The 6,906-nt window shown below is 40.2% G+C and overlaps 1 pseudogene; it reads right to left on the reverse strand.

The window, feature by feature from the left end:
• Positions 1-400: 400 nt before the first annotated feature.
• LOC117459130 (U2 spliceosomal RNA) lies at positions 401-495 on the reverse strand (annotated as a pseudogene).
• Between the last annotated feature and the right edge of the window lie 6,411 nt (positions 496-6,906).

A 6,906-nucleotide genomic window follows, 5' to 3' on the forward strand; every position in this document is an offset into this window, starting at 1 on the left:
AGTTAAGAGTTTTTTCTCAGTCTGTGCAAACTTCAGTCTCAGTCTGTGATTTTGATGCTTAAAACATTGGCATCTTGCAGTAAGTCTGCAATATGGTGTCTGAGCTGTTTTTGATGTATCAACTTGGAGCCTTGGCTCTTTCCTGGGGTGGATTATTTAACTATTATTATATTATTTAATCAACCCCTAGCTCCAAGTTGATATTAATAAATCCCAGGCCCTTCGGTTATGAGGTATTTCACTCTTTAATATAAACTTTGATAGTTATTTAACCATTTCCACAATATTTGATCCGTACCACTGTTTTCATGGGGTTCCATGTCTGTTGTAGTTGGTTGTCTTTATGTTTTCAACTGTGTGAGGATACACTATTAGCTGACTATAAGGGAGATTATGCTGTATAGGTTGAGTTTGAATTCTGACCCCCAGGAAAGTAGAATAGTTTTTTTTTTACAGATACTACACTTGATCTTAGCCAAAAGGCAGAGAAGCGATGGAAAGTAGCATAGTACGTTTTCAATGCCATACTCCTTCATGTCTATCATCAATTTTGTCAAAAAAGAAAGAAAGTAGCCACACAGTAGGAATCTGTAGTCCAAACAAGCTGTTGCATTAGGTCAGTTTAGAATCTGGTTCTTTTAACTTAATTGTCAGGATTGAGGCAGGATGTTGGACCCAAAAGCAGTAAAAGGAGGATGGCAGGTATTTATAACAAAGAGACATAACAAAAGCTGACAAACAAACATCTGTTTAACCAGTGGTGTAGTGGGCCGTACGCCCACTTATTTGAAGCATGATTTTTTTTTTAATAGTCTAATAAATATAAAATCATTGCCAGTGTTATCAGTTGCAAGTGTGTATTTGTTGTAATAATGACAAAAACATAATACATTTCACAGTAATTATAATAAAAACATATAGCTCAAGCATTTATGCAACTTGATTTGAAGTGTGTGAGGGGCAGCACCCTGTGTGTGTGTGTGTGTGTGTGTGTGTGTGTGTGTGTGTGTGTGTGTGTGTGTGTGTGTGTGTGTGTGTGTGTGTGTGTGTGTGTGTGTGTGTGTGTGTGTGTGTGAACTGTGCGGGACTGCACACACAGCATTTTTATTATTTGTCCCGCGTCCCACAAATTGAGACTATGTCCCACATATGTCCCCCACAGAGCTCCACACACAGTGTACCCCCCCCCCCCCTTGACAGTTCACGAGCGTGTCCATAGTGTCTCCCGTCAACGCCCCGTCCACCCAGTAAAAAAATCCCCACAACACCACTGAGTTTAACACTAAAACAGGGGGACCAGGTAAGCTAAAACCAAACTAAGAAAAACTGAACATGTACAGACCAGGGAGGGCACGAGGAGCAGGACGAGGAACATAGGCAGGACCGTAAACAGGACCAAAGACGACAAACTTACCAAGAACACAAGGGAAGACAGGCCTGTACACTGAAGACTAATCACAGAGACAAGACACAGCTGGAGGGGGGAAGTGAAACACAGGGGCAGGTGAACACAATCAGACAATTAGGTGGAAAAACACAGGATGTAAAACAGGACGAGACACACGGAGAAAGGCATTTCAAAATAAAACAGGAAACATGAACACAAAAACATGACATTAACGGCCCATTGGCCAGATGGAGTCCATAAAAGAGGGGAAACTGCTTTTCAATGACGTCATGGTTGATAAAGGGTATGCTGCTGTTAGATGTTGATTTATTTGATCTTTGATGTCTTGTTCTAAGACAGACAGAGCTTGTCCAATCAGGGTTTCTCTGCTGCTAGCAAACCCATTTGGCATCTTCTGAGCTATTGCTATGAACTGGGGCTTTGTCATCTTCAGTTGATTTGCTGTGGTTCATCGGACTAGTAGCTACATTAGGGGAAACTACTCCTAACCTCTGCTAATTCATTAATGATTCGCATGATTCTTTGCTCTTTATACTTCCTTATTCATAAAGTTTCTTGGATAATGAAAAAACAAGGAGTCAAACAACACAAGGGATCTTGTATTTTAGTTTGATCTCCGAGTATATAGATGTGTTTCTTCCGAATGACCTACTTATGAGAATATGAACGTTTTACTGCTTGTCCTTGGCTGGACTTTCTCCTCATTTTCCTTGTACCATACTTACATACTTATTCACCTCTTCTGAATTGCATTCACTTTGTAATGCACTATATATCTTGTCTACACAAACTGAAGAAGCATTTCAGTAAAGGTAGTCTTCAATCAGTATCTACTGTACACAGCACCAGCATTATAAACAAACATAAGTTAAAGGGGCACTGTTATGCTCATTTTCAGATTAATATTTGTATTTGGTGCCTTCTGGGACATGTCTCCATGCTTTAATGTCCAGAAAGCTCTTTATTTTTCTCATACTGCCTGTAAACCATTGGTTAGCTGGCTGGCTCTTTTATGATTGGTCAACCGCTTAGAGATGTCCCGCCCCTTAGTCTATCACGTACAACGTGTTGGAGCGCTGACTAATTGAAGCGCAAGTGTTACATAATGATGTCACCATCTTATGGAAAATAAACTAAGGAGTCCAATGGAGGCATTTAAGGCAGGGGGGGAGTAGTCGGAGAGAAACTCCCTCTGGAGGGAACTCTGGGATTTTAGTCTTTGCAGACCATTTAAATGCACAACAAAACCTTTATAACACTACAGGACACCCTAACAAGCATAATAGGGCCTCTTTAAACAACTGACAAGACATAACAAACAGCTTGTTACAAAAAAATCACAAACACATGAACCAACAGTTAATCATTAGCACAAAGCACAATCTGAAGCTGAATAATGATGGCCATATCTAAATCAATACGCGAAAGGTACTTTTTTGACGGCTATTTTGCAATTATTTATTCTCAAATAACTAAAACAGCAAAAGAGAGCTTGTGGAATGTATTAGCTGGGAGACTGGTGGGCGCATGCATGCTACATCTCACCTCAGTCTGTATATTAGGGTTGCTCCCCAATGGGCAGTCCCTCTCAGGGAGTCCCAAGAACAGCTTGGTCCAAAAAGGCCAGATGCTGGTGTCCAAATAGCAAAGATTAAAGCCTGCCTTCAGATTGCATGGAGGTTCTCTTGATATGAATTGCTGACACCGGTGCAGCTCATTACCTTCTTGTGCTTTCTCATGAGTATTCTAGCCACCAAATATAAGGTTACCTTAAGGCATGAAGTATGTCTCTCCATCCCTAACCACAAGATAACTGCATATCTCATCTTATCTTAGAAGTCCCTGCAAAATAAGGTCAACTTGCAACTTGCCTCCAGCAGTTAAGTAGAATTCTTCTTTGTGCGAGGCAAAAACAACGTTGGCAATGTCCCTTATTATCTCCATAAGTCCATTTTGAGTTTGAGATATGGAGAAAGCAGTTGTTTATCTGCCATGGTGATAGGGTTTACAGCTAAATGTAATCCAAACAAAGGCTTACGACATTGCTTTCTAGGATGAGACCTGCAGAATTTGCATATACAAGCTGTGTTGGTGTTTTAAATTCAAATATTAAGGTAGTGTGTATTACAAGACTGTTGAATCAGATTTCATTTAATTGTAAATAGATTTCTATTGTTGTGGTCACTGTACTGTACATGACTTCTTCCCATTCAGTGCTGAACCATTTGAGAATTGATCGCCTTTGTTTGTCTCAATGGGGGACTGCGTATTGTGCTGTTTAGACGTTATTCTTTGTTTGGATTTAGATGTATTACTGATTGTTGAAACTGCTTGGGGACTGTTTTACATGAATCCCACATGGTATACCGTTTTAAGTGGATGGATATAGGTGGGGTATATGAGCTGTCTCATTGCGTCTACGGTGTGGGGAACTCATGCTTAGTAACCATGGCCACCAACAGAGTAGATTTAGTTTGGACTGCCACTCTACATTGCTCATGTTATGACTCAGGGGAGGCAGTGGAGAAGACATTGAATCCTCATGGAGAACGCTGGGAACAAACCGAAGGAGAGAGAATCTGAGTTGCATATATCTGAGAGACGCACACGTCCCTCTCCGTACGGTGGGATAAAGCAGGCCTGAGGAGCGGTGATTTATTGAGTGTGTGGAGGGCCCTGACAGGCACGGCTCTCATTAGACAGACAGAGTTTTAATTAGCCGGAGCACAGCAGTGATGCAGGTGTTTACATTTTCTGAATAAACTATGCCAAGAGCACAGGGGCTCACACCGCTCTCTCAGAGGTAGCAGCATGAGTGAGAGGCTCTCACAACCTCAGAGGGCTTCAGCTAAGCTCGGAAAATTCACAGACTACATTTTACTCCTCTGAAAGGAAAACATTTTGTGACTGAACAAAAAAAGGACTAATTTATTTCGGTTTTACCCTTCAGTGATCAAAAATGTATTCCTTTTCCTTTTATATCCATAGAGGAATAAAGCAACTTTTCTATTTCATGCATTGTAAAGCAAACTTGTCATTCACCATCCGTCAAGTACAAGTTTTGGATTCCTGTGTTCATGGTCAGCATTTATCTGTGAATGCAAAATTAGGGACATGCAGGTCAACCTTGAAAAAGAGATCTTTTGATCTCAAGGGGCTTTCACCTGGTTAAATAAAGGCTACAAACAGGGATTGGAATGAAACATTGATTTGTGGTACGTGCATAACCCACATACTTGTATGATTCCTTACAATAAGTGATTTGTTTCTGTATAAACTTCAGTTTACAGGGAACAACTTGGTTAGGTTAAAGCAAAACAATTACTTGGTTAGGTTTAGGATTGCAGTTTGACTTGGAGAAGCTATGTTCAATCACAATTTTCTTTAAAATAAAAAACATCTATATTTATTCTGGCTTTTCTACATCCAACTCACAGGTTTATCATTACTTTGAGAAAAAAGATTATTAATTTACCCCTTTTAGAAGTGTAGTCATTTGTCCTGGAAATGTCATTTTCAAGCCTGAGACCTGAAAAACAGGCTTGGGGCCTAACAGGAACAAAAGATTCATGGCTAAATGGCATATCACACATGGCTTACATATTATGCGGTTGAAAATTGTTTGCCCTTCCACTCATAGTGAACTAAATGAAATGGCCAAACGACACCTACAGGTAATTAATCATAATAATCTGAATTGGAGTAATAATCAATAAAACAATCAGCACAGGGAAACTATGAAACAATCCCTGCATAATAAAAATAACACCAAAATACATTATATTTATGTATATTATATATATTTATATTTCAAACAATTTACGTGTTAAGTACTTGGTCCAACACAAATCCAACATTTTTGTTTTACGATTTTGAAAATGTATTATAAATCGAACGTATCTGTGCTACAAGTTCTAACACACTGTTACTGTGATGTGGTGTAATGTATGAGTGTGTGTACTGAGCTGTAAAACAAACCTCCATTATGAAGGCTTACAACAGGTTGTGAACTCCCAGAGGATGTGCTGTACATTCACAGGAGATTAAGATTATATGTTTTTGTTTTTTTCTGTATCACTGTGGTTGTATTTGTCTGAAACAACTTGCTCATTTCCAGGTTCATATTTGTTTTCTAAGCCTCTACTGTGACTTTTGTACATGCTTTAAAGGAGACCTATCATGCTATATTTAAATGATATAGTGTATGACCATACCTATATAAGGTATATTTATACATTTTATTTTTCAAAATACCAAACAGATAATTTTTTAGCCATGCCTCGTTTCGCTCTATTCCAAGCCTGTCTTTGAAAATTCTGAGCAGCAGCTGACCACGCCCCCCTGCAGAAGAGGGGGGCATGAGCCGGCGAGAGTCACGTTACCATGCTTGCTGTGATTACGAGTGTGGAATAAACATGTCATTTCAGAGCAATGATGTGTTCAAGCATATTATCAATTTGATCCAGAAACTGACCCTGAAGCAGCAGAGGTTTTGGTGGAGGTGCAAACATCTCGGTTGCAGCAGGACGTTTCTGAATGGTTAGTTGACAAGCTGTTGTCCCTATTTATTTGACTCTGTTTGTTACGATGCTTGCTACTTATTCCGTTCATATTTTGGCTAATTAGCAAGAATGCAATGTGTACAGTTTATAACTTAGAGCTTGTAACGCAAAAACAGCGATACATATATATATTTATAAAGGGAGACATTGATATTTTCAGCATAGAGTATACAATGGCCTCATTGCGTTTATTAATAGTTTACAGTCCTTTTCTTCCAACATCGTGCAACAACCGTTGGAAAGTTCAATAACTTAGGGTGATAAAAAGTATAACTCCAACAACACCTCAGTTGTCAGCAATGTGTATAGTTTCATGTGTTTTTAAAAGCTCAGTTATTGACTTCTTTCTACAGGTGTACATGTGCAAATTGCGCCACGATGCCTTCAGAACTATAGGTTACTTACGTAACCCCAGTCTCAGAGTAACATGAAGTGAGATGTCTCACTATGGGATGCGCCTCATCGCGGAGCAAACAGAAGCATCAATCTCATTACGCCAATCCTGATTGGCTGGTGATCTTGACGTCAACGTCAGGGGAAATCACCCCCTATAAGTAGCCTGCGCCACGACGCATGCGTCATTCAAAATAAGCACCTCTTCTCGCTTCACCATAGCAAGGAGGGCCGTCTGATGAGACATCTCACTTCATGTTACTCTGAGACCTGGGCTTACGTAAGTAACCTATAGTTCTCATTCATAACACTCCGTTCGATGTCTCACTATGGGATATTGTAGCTCCCGTATTGCCAGACGAGCTTATCTCGAAGATCACCGATCAACCAGAATTTAACAGGTGGAGTCCCGACTCAACAAGGTGCCCAGCACTGCTCGGGCCACGCTTGGAGCGGAGACGTCTAGCCTGTAAAAGCGGACAAAAGTGAGCGGCGAAGACCAGCTTGCCGCTGCACAGATATCCTGGATGGAAACACCCTTGA

Source organism: Pseudochaenichthys georgianus, chromosome 14 (genome assembly GCF_902827115.2).
Source record: "Pseudochaenichthys georgianus chromosome 14, fPseGeo1.2, whole genome shotgun sequence".
Classification (NCBI taxonomy): Eukaryota; Metazoa; Chordata; class Actinopteri; order Perciformes; family Channichthyidae; genus Pseudochaenichthys; species Pseudochaenichthys georgianus.